Below are 14,734 nucleotides of genomic sequence, written 5' to 3'. Positions count from 1 at the left end.
TGGGATGCTGGTTTTAGCTGGTTTATGCTGGTCCTTTGATGGTCATGTTGCTGATCAAGGACAAGCATAAACCAGCTAAAACCAGCATCCCAGCACCAAAACATACCTAACCAGCATATGCTGTTTTTTTCAGCAGGAAAACTTGCCATAGAATGCACTAAGACAATATTTTAAATAGTTCTCTTATAGCATAGGCTTTGGTATATGTCTTGGGCAAGGGCAAAAAAATCTCCAGAAATGGTTTTACAGGTCCATTTCCAAACCGATTTGTCCCTAGAATGAAGTGGTCTGTTATTACCTTATTTGGAAGGTTCATGAATAATAATAATGAGCTCTGCTCTGATTGGCTGTTTCACAGAGCGGCTCATTCAGCAGCACAGCAGAAAGGAAACACATGGAGGAAAATATACGGGCATTTCTTTAAAGGCTGTATCAGCGATTTCTAGCCTAAAACATAAGTGTCAATTTCAGCTTACCTTTCTTCAGGATCCGCTCGCTGACTGCCCCATAAATTGTCTGTGAAAAAACCGCGTCTCTCTGGTCAGCCTAGGGTCCGAGATATGCCAAAAAAACAATCGGTACTACCAACCTTTCCACACAAAAACAAACAGTGTTCCAACCAATCAGCGTCAGGGATTTGGTGTTGTGGACGTTCGCTCCGCCTCCCTCACATCCCTGCACCAGTAGGAAAGTCCACAACACCAAACCCCTGACGCTGATTGGTTGGAACACTGTTTGGTTATCTGTGGTGTGTTGATAGCGCCGATTGTTTTTTTTGGCATATCTCGGACCCTAGGCTGACCAGAGAGACGCGGTTTTTTCACAGACAATTTATGGGGCAGGCAGCGAGCGGATCGTGATGAAAGGTAAGCTGAAATCGACACTTTATGTTTTAGGCTAGAAATCGCTGATACAACCTTTAACTAGGGGCACTTTTAGCCTTGTGAAGTTTAAGAAAAAAAAATGGATGAAAAGTCACATAACACAGTCTCATAAGTTTAAGTTTTAAAGGGGTCATCGGATGCCCATTTTCCACGTTCATATGATTCTTTAGGGTCTTAATGAAAAGTCTCTAATATACTTTAGTTAAAAATTCTCAATAGCAGTGTAAAAAAACACCCTTTTACCTTGTCAAAATCAGCTTTGCAAAATTTCAGCTCATTTTAAGACATGGCCCCTTTAAATGCCACCCCGCCCCTCTCTGGGATTATGAGACAATATGTTTACTTTAGCTGCATTTAGTCATATTTAGCTGCCACAGTGGTGGAAATGACATTTCTGTAGTTTTTTGTGAAAAAATGGAAGATAGCTTCACTGATTGGCTTTGAAATTGATACTTAGCATTTCATGTTTGTAAAATAACTCTTATTTAACTTAAAGTTTTTGTGCTTTTAATAACACCCTTGATGGCACAGCATTAACTGTTCAAGCAATATTTACTGAGATTTTTCTTCATTTGTTGTTGATGAAAATTTAAATTCCCTCCATGTCCAACATGTGCTCTAATGTCACTCAACATTTCCATAGAAACCACCTAAAAATCTTTCACTCCATCTTTTTAAAGATACGTTACAGTGTTGCGGTGAAAATGACACCAATACTGTGCAACAGATATATTTTGTATAAAACATAATATTGATAGAGGTCACACATTAAGTACTGTAATGTATTTTAATTATTTTACTAGTGCTTAATTCAGGTACATTACAAGTTACCAGATAAGTCATGTTTTTAAACTGTATATTCATTGTTAAAGTTTAAAAGACAGGGTGTGCGACAAGGAGAAAATAGTGATTTTGACACCGGAGGTTGAAAAGTATGAAAAAATCATAATAGAAAGGTAGTAAAAAGTATTTAGGGTGGTTTTTGTTCAAAATTGTACCACAGCTGCAGTGCTTACAGCACATTTGACAAGTTTAGATGCTGTCAGCGGTGATCAGGATAAAACCAGGCTTAAACCAGCCAACCAGCCTAGGCTGGTTTTAGCAGTTTTTTTCAGCAGGGTAATCATCCACATGAGCTATTGCTGTTTGGCACACAATGATTGCTGCTTAGAGATAGATTTTTATTAGTGTTTTTCTTGTTATGCTCTTATAGCATTATCATAATTTTCTTCATCTTTGAATCTGACACAGCATCACAATGAGTGGCACAGTATTGTGTCATACAGTAGCTGCCAGACATGAAAATTCAGTGTTGGATGTTTTTCCCTGTTACCTTAGCAACCCTTTTATCTCTCAATAGCAGATTGTTTTCTGTTGAAGCATTCAGATTTGTGAAATGGAGAGCAAAGCACAGGCTCCATTTCACAGCAAATGAAACAAACAGAGCATTAACTCCTTTACTGTAAGGTTACTGAAGTTCAGTCATATCTTCACCCCCATAGGCTCTGTCATATGTTTTAAAAATCCATCTGCGGTGAAGCTGCTGCACCTGATGATTAGATTTCTTTTGTTTATATCAAACTGAAGGCTTTTCCTTGTCAGATAATAGATTTATTTTGAACAGAAATGTGAACATTTGAGTCTGCAGTGTTGTAATCTTTAAATCTTTAACTAAAACCTAAAATATATAAATAAAAAAATACTTAAATTAAAATATAGAAAACTTAAATGTAATTTATTTTAGTTAGTAGCCAAAGCTATTTTGTAGTATCTTAGTAAAATCATTAAAGGATAACTATTGCCAAAATGCAACCTGGGCTGTTTTTTTTTTTTTTTTACTGTAAACGAGACAAACTTATATCTAAAAGCATACTTACGACAAACGAGCCGTTTTTGAGATTGAGCATGATTTCGTTTTGTGGTCAGTGGCCGGTGAATGGGAGTACTAGGCATAACTTTGAGCGCATCAAAATTGATATTTTTACAACACTAAGAAGGCTCGACACACCATGAAACTTTGCTGGAAGTATCGCCTGGGTCTCTACACATGAACTCCAGCATTGAGAACATTGTTTGTGTACACAGAGTTTACTAAAAAGAAAGGTTTTGAACAACTCACTTACACTGTTTGGGTTTCCGCTCGCAGCCGTCTTGCCAGTCAAGAGGTGTCGATCTCCGAATGCGAATGAATGGACTCCATAGGACGAAATATTAGGCTTATATGAGGCTCTTTTTACAACTAGAAGGTTAATATTGTTTTTCACTTGCGACAAAACAACGAATTAGCCGTGCATTTATATGGAAATATGCTTTAGGAGCTATCCATCATTACTCTCCTCGCACTCGGAGATCGACACTTCTTGACTGGCAAGACGGCCGTGAGCGGAAACTCAAACAGTGAAAGTGTGTTGTTCAAAAACTTTCTTTTTAGTAAACTCTGTGTACACAAACAATGTTCTCAATGCTAGAGTTCAAGTGTAGAGACCCAGGCGATACTTCGAGCAAAGTTTAATGGTGTGTCGAGCCTTCTTAGTGTTGTAAAAATATCAATTTTGATGAGCTCAAAGTTATGCCCCTAGTACTCCCATTCACCGGCCATTGACCACAAAACGAAATCACGGTCAATCTCAAAAACGGCTCGTTTGTCGTAATTATGCTTTTAGATATAAGCTTGTCTCGTTTACAGTAAAAAAAAAAAAAAACAGCCCAGGTTGCATTTTGGCAATAGTTATCCTTTAAAAATTAAATATAAAAATAATAAAAATTAAATATACATATAAAAAATGAAAAAGTTTACAAAAACTTTAAATCAAAAATTAAATTACAAAAACAAACTAATTACACTAAAATTAACTGAAAATGTTTTTTAAAAAAAGAAGCTAATATAAATGAAAAACATACACTGTAAAAAAGAAAGAAAGAAAGAAAATAATAATAATAATAAAAAAAAGCTATTTTAATTTTCTGCCAGGACATTATTCAGTAATTTTATAGACATTTCCGTTGATCCAAAAACAAACAAACAAAAAAAACTAAATACAGAAAATTTCTTCATATTAATATACATTACATTGTGCCCTATTTTTACAGATTTCTCTAACAGTGTACAACAAATTATTAATACTTAGAATTAACATTAAGCATTAAAATGACTAAAATTAACATTAAAACAGAAAAAAATAAAAACTAGTTAAAAACATAAAACAAATACATAAACTATCAGCATGCAACAGTTTTTTTTCACAATTTTTTTTTGTATGATGGACACAATGTACTTTTGCCAGCATAATTTCTTCTGCTTGCCAAAGTGCAGTTAAGATCTAGAAGCAAAATCATGTACAAAAAGAGGGAAACAATAGGAAAGCACTAAACTAAGAGCATAGATAATTGTTCATTTTATTAGTAATGATTGCTAAGGGAACCATCACCTGTTAATCAAAGTTAAGAGCAGCCTGTATGAATAAACATTTAAAATATGTTAAACCCAATATACTGCATATTGAACAATAACCTTTAATAAAGAAGCAACATAGGCATTCTACAGATGTGGTTGGATCGGACCGTTCTGCCTCAATGTTATGAAGATCTCTTAGTCAGGAACTGGTTATAATTATGTGAAATGCCCATTTCCCTGATCCTATTTCCTCATTGCTGTCTCCTCTCGGGCCCCGGGCATTTGTGTGATTCTCTGTCTGATGAATGATGTTCAGCGGTGCCTCGGGCTCCGTACAATGAAGTCAAAATCTAAGATTAAATCTTCCTCCCTCATTTCCTTCACTTTCCTCTCCTATTTGTCCTGTTTAGCTGTGTGTTTGTAGTGACGGATCACCATAATCATCCACCGCAACCCCATATCATGAGAATGTTTTACATTTTTACAATTTGTACAGAAACGGACAATATTTTTAACTAAAAACTTAAGCTTTAAGTTAAATTGTAAAATATAGCTGCATGAAGCGATTGGGGTTCAAGCGCTTGAAGGCATATAAACATGTAAAAAGACATTACATATTATTTAACAAGCCTCAATGACTAAAAAAAGATAAGCATTTTTGGCAAATCCAGGTAATTTACCATAAAAACGTGATGATTTTTAATGTTTATGACTGTTATAGCACCACCTATGGAGGACTGGAGGAGTTTGCAGAAGTAGTTTTTTTTAAATAATGTCAAATATTTAAATAACAATTTAATTAACAGCTGTGGTTTTAGGCGAAGTTGTTCAGAATGAGGAGATCGGTTGTACGATGTGAATATCTACTGTATGTGTAAATATTTGAACATTTTCAGCAGTTTGAGGTCATTTATCATATAGTACAGAAATATAGTGTTTCTGAACCCTTTTCACTGTTATAGCGCCACCTATGGTCCAATCTCCATAAAACTTTGCATGCTTGTTTAGAATCAGTTTTGTGACGTTTTGAGTTTTTGTTTAAGATTTATAGGCTTTTAAGTATATTTGGACACACCCCCTTTCTAGAGGACCCTTTTATAGCTATTTAAAATGGAAAGTTCAACCTTTTTGATAATTATTGACCTAGACAGTCCAGAGAAATGTACTGCAGTATTTTTTTGAGACTGAGCGAAAAATCTAGGACTAGTTCACAGTTTTTTAAATATTCTCAATTATTTGACAAGATTTGATTGACTGCATTGGCTCTAGAAGCAAATCATGTGATATGAATATTGTGAGTATGTGTGAAAAAGTATGCATATACAATTGTTTACACCCTTGAAAAAATGTGATATTGCCACCCATTGGCTGATTTCTTTCAAATTCCTCACAGTCCATTAGGGCCGTGAGTCAAACAGGCCCACTGAGTTTCGTTCCAATCGACCTCCGTTAACCTTGTCTAATAGGTGCTCAACAATTATTGGCTAATGGCGGACATTTTTTTTTTTAGATACACAAATGTCATTATAGACAGGGGTGCTCATGAGTTTTTTATCCTGGTTCTCATAAGAATACCTGGAGATTTGGTTTGGTCCTCACACTACACATAGTGTGACCCATTTAATATAACTCTAAAAAAATGAATAATAGTGATGATAAAATCATTGGACTTTATTTGTTATTATTATTTTTTAAATTAAATAATAAACAAAATAATAAAGTGTGGTAAAAATGTTTTTTTTTTTAGCCCAATTGTTCTTCAAAAACACATTGTTTAGTTCTAAAAGCAGCTATCTGCATTTTCATACTACTGAATTTTCACTCAAAAAGCTCCATAATTTGTACATTATTCATTTGTTTGTTTTCATTCTATTGCTTTTTTTTCAGCTCTCGGTGTGCACTTTCCTAGATGTCCTTATCTTTCTATTTTGGTGTAACATGTAGTTTGAAGTGCACAAATGAACTACCTGAGTACTCCACAACTAATCTTACTCTAGTAAACGTATAACTACTTGTTTTCAATTTTACTCTGATAAAGTGCCCATTTGAAAATGTACTTTAAGGAATAGTTCACCCAAAAATGTAAATTCTGTCATCAATTTACTCACCCTGATGTTATTTTAAACTTGAATGAGTTTCTTTTTTCTGTTAAAAGAAGATAATTTGAAGAATGCTGGTAGCCACTGACGTCCATAGTATGGAAAACAATACTATAAAAGTCAATAGCTGCCAGCAACATTACTAGCAGAGATGTAGTCTATGGAAGGTAAAAGGTAGCTATGTAAATTGTGTTATATCTATCTAAACCCTATGATTTTAAAGTATAATCCAAAACAAAATATGACCCAATTATGAAAACATGGCCCTCCTCAGTGCAGCAGCCCAACAGGAGATTGTCCTGTGATTGTGTGATCTGTAATCAGTGGTTTTGATGTTTTCCATCACAGTTCCTGTGGATTATCATGCTGACAGCTCCTTCAGTCCCCTGTGTGTGCATCAGTCTCATCTCTCTGCCCTTTCCCCTTCCTGCTTCTCATTAATTAATATTACTAATTAGCGTCCTGATCATTTGGCTGCCTCCAAGATGTGGGAAAGAGCTGCTGCACACAAGGGGATGATCATGTGTCCCAAAACTGCTGTGCTGTGTATTGCCTGTCTAAGCTTCCAGAGTCTAGCCATTTTATACAGGCAACACTAGTATTAAAGGTCAGCTGTGCCATTTTATTCGGTGTTAAAGGGATGGTTCGGAGTAGAATTGACTTCATTGCTATGCACTCCGAAGCCCATGTAAATACCCCATCCGAAGTTTTTTTTACCTTAGTCGAACATTTATGGAGATATTAGAGTTTTTCGAATTGCTTGTTACAGGAGTGAATGGCACATGTGATGTATCTCGTAAATTGCACCACTAAACGTGCAAGTAATCTTACCAGACTTGTGCAGTAGTGTAAATAGGTTATGTACTCACAAAACGCTGCATCGGAACATTTGTAAGTCCACCATGAGTGTTTTAAAAACACGTTTTAGCCGATCCCTACTAGTCTCAAAAACTACAAATGGCGACACGTCGACGTCACTTCCCTGGTTTGAAAAAAGCACGTAAAAGTCCTCTTACAAGTTGACATGCACACAGATGTAGTAGGAGGACTTTTACGTGCTTTTTTCAAACCAGGGAAGTGACGTCGACTTGTAGTTTCTGAGACTAGTAGTTCTCGGGTAAAACGTGTTTTTAAAACACTCATGGTGGACTTACAAATGTTCCGATGCAGCGTTTTGTGAGTACATAACCTATTTACACTACTGTACAAGTTTGGTAAGATTACTTGCACGTTTAGTGGTGCAATTTACGAGATACATTACATGTACCATTCACTCCTGTAACAAGCAATTCGAAAAACTCTAATATCTCCATAAATGTTCGACTAAGGTAAAAAAAACTTCGGATGGGGTATTTACATGGGCTTCGGAGTGCATAGCAATGAAGTCAATTCTACTCCGAACCATCCCTTACTCATATCCTATTTTAAAGTCAACATGAAATTGTGTCGGCAGCCAATTTCCCTGATCCCTGACTCATTTTCCAACTGAATATTCAACATGATTTAGAGTGAAACTTGATTCATCAAACTGAATATATTTGTGTAAAAGTGAGTCACAGGAAATGGACACACATTCCAAAACTGAGGGATTTGTGATATCAGTCAGAAGAAAAGTCATTTTAATGTTTTAATAAAAAATTACAAAGGCAACAAACAACAATAAATCAAGCACAAAAAGACCAAGTGTAAAAGCAAATGTGACTCTGGAGTAGAGGCTGACCGGTATTGGATTTTACCGATACAGTTGGACCACACTGGCCGATACCGATTAATCCACCGATAGTTTTTTAAATGGCTACTGAATGGAAAATAAATAGTGCTCTACTATTATAATAAAACAATTCCTCAACACTAAAGGCCCCAATACACTTAAATGGATAGTTCACCCAAAAATGAAAATGTGATGTTGATCTGTCAAGCCCCGGGGCATCCAAGATGTAGGTGATTTTGTTTCTTCAGTAATACACAAACAAAGATTTTTAACTCAAACCGTTGCAGTCTGTCAGTCATATAATGACAGTCACAGACAAAACCAAATTAAACCCTTCGGCTCATGACAATACATTGAGGTCTTAACACACAAAACAATTCGTCTGTGCAAAAAAACTGAACAGTATTTATATCATTTACCTCTGATCCATCGCACCATTCTACTGTCCTGAGCGAGTTCACAACAGGCGGCGCCTGATGCATCAATGTGATCTGCCATAGTTTATATAGGCCTCTCAAAATGACGTGAACTCGCTCCAAACTGATGAATGTGAATCAGAGGTAAATAATGATCTAAATACTGTTCAGTTTCTTACACAGACCAATCATTTTGTGTCTTAACACCTCAATGTATCATCACGAGCCGCAGGGTTTAATTTGGTTTTGAGGTTGGAGTCAAAAATCTTTCTTTGTGTTCTACTGAAGAAACAAAGTCATCTATATCTTGGATGCCCTGGGGGTAAGCAGATAAACATCAAATTTTCATTTTTGGGTGAACTATCCCTTTAAAGCAAAATAATGCCCATAACCAGATCCCAACCCAAAGCACAACTGTCACTGTGACTTGAGCAAAACTGGTGACATTATTAATAATGCCCCTCTGTTATGGCCTTGCCCACAATCTGGTAATTCCCACAGTCCTACAGAGACTTATACTTGGAAAATCTTCTCCAGTTACTGAAGCTGTAATTGAAAGCAACGCTGAAACTATTTTTGACCCTGGAGCAAAAAACCTGTCGTAAGTAGCACAGGTATATTTGTAGCAATAGCCAGCAGTACATTGTATGGGTCAAATTATCTATTTTTCTTTAATGTCAAAAATCATTAGGCTAATAAGTAAAGATCATGTTCCATAAAGATATTTTGTAAATTTCCTACCACAAATATATCAAAATGTAATTTTTGATTAGTAATAAGCATTGCTAAGAACTTCATTTGGACAACTTTAAAGTATTTTTCTCAGTATTTCGATTTTTTTGCACCCTCAGATTCTAGATTTTCAAATAGTTGTATCTTGACCAAATATTTTCCTATGCTAACAAACCATACATCAATGGGAAGCTTATTTATTTTTTCAGATAATGAACCTCACTTACAAAAATATACTCTTATTACTGGATTTGTGGTCCAGGTTCACATTTTTACTGTCATGTGTAACACCGTAAAGCTGTAGTTTTACAGGTCTTACGGGTTTGGAACGACATGAGGGTGAGTAATTAATTACAGAATTTTCTTTTCAAGGTGAACTATCCCTTGAACCTAAAGTTACCCAAAGTATATTACTTATGGCCCTGATATACACAACAATGTTCGATTGCTTAGCCTAACAATTCATTCTTTGCTTAGCCTACTTTTTGGTGGACATCCCAGAGCCACCCACAGTGTTCAGATGAATATGTACATATGTGAATATGTATGTGCATTTTCCTCTTAATAACAAAATAAATGCAACAAAAATAAATGGTGCGAAAACAGCAGCTAAGAAAGCATCTGATCATAGCAATGTGGATATGTTTACACCAGCTCTACAGTTCGCCACACCAGTCAAATAAAGTCATGTCACATTTATTTACAAAAGAATAACCCAGTAAATGGCACCGCCATTGTGTTTTGCAAGCAATAACAATGTACCAAGCAATTCTAACGTTATTGCGAAAGTTTGAGCAAAGCAAGCTGCTAACTGTTCTGACATTGGCTGCACAGAACACTATTTAGAGTCCCAGCCTCAGAGCAGACAAGAGATCAGTGAATTTGTTGATTTATTTCCTTTTTATTACACTACTGCCACACAGATCTAATATAAACATGCATTTCTTTCCCAGCTGTTTAACTTCACAGACAGGACCAACTGTTTTTGTAACTCGTGTTTTTAAAATAAACTTGCCAGTATTTGAGTTTAAACGCAATAAAACATGAAAGAGAACTTAATTTAGTACTCACATGCCATGTGACAGCCGCTTTGATGTTTTTGACAGAATATCTGAGGTATGAGCAGTAAAGGCACAATCCTATTCTGGAAAAGGGGGCAGTGAGCAGCAGCTAATTTGCATTTAAAGAACCATGCACGAAAACAGCATCTTTCTGCTTCCACTCAAAGTAGGCATTTCCAAATTGATATAATTAATGATCTTAGGTATTTTGAGCTGAAACTTCACAGACATATTCTGGGGACACCTGAGACTTATATTACAAGACATAGGGCTTCATAGAGCTCCTTTAAGTTCTTTATCACTGTTCTTTCAAACCTGTGTCACAGCTGACTCCACACAGTGACTGAAGTCAGTGGACAGTGTTACAATCTTTCTTTAGTGCCAATGAGGTAATGCAAGATCTGGAATCAATGAAACATCTAGAGCCTAATCTAGACAGGAACTTGAACTGGCAGGGGAAAATAATTGTCAGCCAATACCTAATTACAGTAAGTCATGTGTAAATGTGTGGGTGTATTGAAAGTGAAAAAGAGAGTTCTTTAAAAAGCCAGCGGAAGCCAACCCAAAATCTACAAATATGTCTCTCTCTTTTTCCAGATTTTAAAAAGAAAAGAAATACTCTGAATCTTTCATACATTCTGCTTTGACAAAGGAGGCTTTTATCTTGGTCCCATTAGCATTTTTGGCACTGGAGCAATTTACATTTTTATAGCATAATTAATGAACAAGAAAGTCATTTACATTTTTCCTCTGTTCACTGACACATTGTGTGCAGTATATTTTATTTCAGGGGCAAGTATTTGGGAATTTAGACAGTGTGTGCATGAAGGAAAGGGAACGGCAAGGTGAAAGGATGAATAATCCATTCTGCTTTAAAATCCAGTGCAGGGCAGACGTTCCTCTTTCAGGTGCAAATGGAAGGTAATGTGTATAACATCGGTTGGCTCTCAAACAGGAGGCGGTTTTCAAGCACTAATTAAGCCATTTAAACATCCCTAAAGAATACTATTCATACATGTATTCCTCACAAAAACAATTATTATGTATCAGTCTATCACATATATATTGTATTACATACAGTGGAGGTCAAAAGTTAACATACACCTTGCAGAATCTGCAAAATGTTAATTATATTACCAAAATAAGAGGATCATACAAAATGCATGTTATTTTTTATTTTGTACTGACCTGAATAAGATATTTCACATAAAAGATGTTTACATATAGTCGACCACAAGAGAAAGAAATAGTTGAATTTATAAAAATGACCCCGTTCAAAAGTTTACATACACTTGATTCTTAATACTGTGTTACCTGAATGATTTTTTTAGTGATAGTTGTTCATGAGCTCTTTGTTTGTCCTGAACAGTTAAACTGCCCGCTGTTCTTCAGAAAAATCCTTTAGGGCCCACGATTTATTTGTTTTTTCAGCATTTTTGAGTATTTGAACCCTTTCCAGCAACGACTATGTGATTTTGAGATACATCTTTTCACACTGAGGACAACTGAGGGACTCATATGCAACTATTACAGAAGGTTCAAACACTCACTGATGCTTCAGAAGGAAACACTATGCATTAACTTATTTTGTCTTCTGGAGAACATGTAAGTATCTTCTGTAGCTTCTGAAGTGCATTACTAAATGACAAAATATGACATTTAGGCAAAATAAGAAAATTGTACACATCTCAATTCTGTTCAAAAGTTTTCACCCCCGGCTCTTAACGCATTGTGTTTCTTTCTGAAGCATCAGTGAGTGTTTGAACCTTCTGTAATAGTTGCATATGAGTCCCTCAGTTGTCCGCAGTGTGAAAAGATGGATCTCAAAATCATAGTCATTGTTGGAAAGGGTTCAAATACACAAAAATGCTGAAAAACCAAAGAATGTATTGGACCTGACAGATTTTTCTGAAGTTTAACTAAACAAACAAGCAAACAAAAACAGTTGTAAATCATTCAGGTAACAACACAGTATTGAACAGGGTCATTTTTTTTATTTATAAATTCAGCTATTTTCTCTTGTGGACTATGTATGTAAACATCTTATATGTTAAATATCTTATTCAGCTCAGTATTAAATAAAAAATAATATGCATTTTGTATGATCCCTCTTATTTTGGTCAAATTAACATTTTTGCTTCTGCTAGGTGTATGTAAATTTTTTTTACCTCGGAATCACACATAAAATGTCTATTATTGTATCATTCAAATATTCTGTACTTAGTTGTCTGATAAATTGATTGTAAAGTTTGTTGTGTTATAGAAATAGTTCACCCAAAAAAATTATTCACAAGTAATCCAAACAACTCCAGTCCATCAGTTAATGTCTCGTGAAGCCTGCATGTTTGTAAAAAACAAATCCATCAAGACATTGTAACTTTAGACCATTTCGACCATCTGAAAATCTTCTGTCTGTAAATTGTCTCGTCTGAATAAGGAGAGAAATATGCACAAATCAAGCACTTTTTACAACCCATTAACTGATGGACTGAAGTGTTGTGGATTATTGTGGACTCTCATTCTGACGGCACCCATTCACTGCAGAGGATCCATTGGACAGCAAGTGATGTAATGCTAAATTTCTGAACATCTGATGAAAAAACAAACATCACATCTTAGATGGTCTGAGGGTGAGTATATTTTCAGCAAATTTTCATCTTTGGGTGAACTATTCCTTTAAAATTTATCACATCTTGTGAACTTCACAGGGCTCATTTGTATGCCTCATATGACAGGTCCATAAATATATTAATATTTGGTTAGACATTCCCTCAGGACACAGGTAAGTCTGCCTAAAGCAAGTGTCACATGTGAGATTCATTTTAATCAAGTTAAACGTCTCTTAAAGTTCACAATCTCAGCATGTTTTTCACCAGTTTCATTAAAATTCAACAAAATTAAACATTAAATACATGTTTTGTTTTCTGTTTTTTTTTTTTCTAAAAAAGAACTAGTGAAGCAAATCTGCATGTTTTTATCATGTGACATGAAAACTATAAAAGAGGAAATTTTATGATGACATGTAAAAACAATTTGGTTATTGACATTTAGTCATTAACAGTGTTGGGAAAGTTACTTTTAAAAGTAATGCATTACAATATTAAGTTACTCTCTAAAAAAGTAACTAATTACATTACTTTTAAAAAATTAAATATAAGTTATGTTACTTTTGCGTTGCTTTTTTAAATCTGGGCAGGGCTTGCTTGTTTGTTTTTAATATAAAAAGTTCTATTTTTGTCAAATGTAAAAACCTTTTCACAGCAAAAGCCTCAGGCTTAGAGAAAAGTAGACCGCAGGGAAAAAAATGTCAACTCTTCGGCAATAAAAAAAGGGGAAAAAATGTTAGATTATCTTGAGTAATTATTGCTTATTAGTATGGATGAATTGGATCATCGAAGGTCAGCAGCAAAGACATTAGTTAATAAAATGGGATTAAATACATAAAGAATATTTGTATTGTTTAACATATTTAAATATTGCAGGTTTGCAATAATTAAGTTGAATTTCACAGTTTTTATTCATTTTGAGGAATACTTTGTTTTGTTTTTTTAGTGAGTGAGATGAATTAATGCATGTTCTGTCATGATCGGGGCTGTGGGGTTTCTCTCAGCCTCCTGAGGTCGCTATTCACACTGCACTTCTAATAGCATTCACCTGTCCTTGTCATCAGCACTGATCACCCACACCTGTTCACAATTACTATCAGGACTATAAGTATCATCTCCACTCACTCTGCATTCATGTCTGCATTGTCTCGTGTCTTGTTTTGTTATTTGATGTTTCTGATATTCTTGGCTTTTGGATCTTGTTCTTGGTTTTGTTATTTTGTGTTTTAGATATTAGTTTTGTGCCGTGTTGGCCTTTTTGTTAGTTTGTTTTGTTATATTCATTAAAGATTACTCCCCTGCATTTGGACCCAGACCTCCTTGTACGTAACCTGACAGAATGCAGACATCACTGATGGGTCCAGCGGGGAGGAATTTTTTTGAAGAGGCGGCGGACGCACGTTTGGGGGCGGTGACCATCTGCTCTGTTCCTGACACTGCCGGGATGTCTTTCGAGGCGGCGTCGGCCAAGCGGTTTGAATTCATTTATGCCTGCTTGGCGGCACTGGACACCCGCAGCGCCGAGGCTGCACGGAAGGGTCCCTCCTTTGCGGCGGGGGCGGAGAGGCTCTTTCGCGGGGATGTGGCGACAACCGCCATCCCTGTCTCTGACGCTGAGACGGCTGCGCGTCCTGTTCCTGACGCGGCGGTGACCGCTCTCTCTGCTCCTGACGCGGCGGTGACCGCTCTCTCTGTTCCGGACGCGGCGGTGACCGCTCTCTCTGTTCCGGACGCGGCGGTGACCGCGCTCTCTGTTCCGGACGCGGCGGTGACCGCGCTCTCTGTTCCGGACGTGGCGGTGACCGCGCTCTCTGTTCCGGACGCGGCGGTG

This window comes from Garra rufa, chromosome 9, assembly GCF_049309525.1.
Source record: "Garra rufa chromosome 9, GarRuf1.0, whole genome shotgun sequence".
In the NCBI taxonomy this organism is placed as follows: Eukaryota; Metazoa; Chordata; class Actinopteri; order Cypriniformes; family Cyprinidae; genus Garra; species Garra rufa.
The sequence above is the reverse complement of the archived record's forward strand: the minus strand, read 5'-3'. Positions refer to the sequence as shown.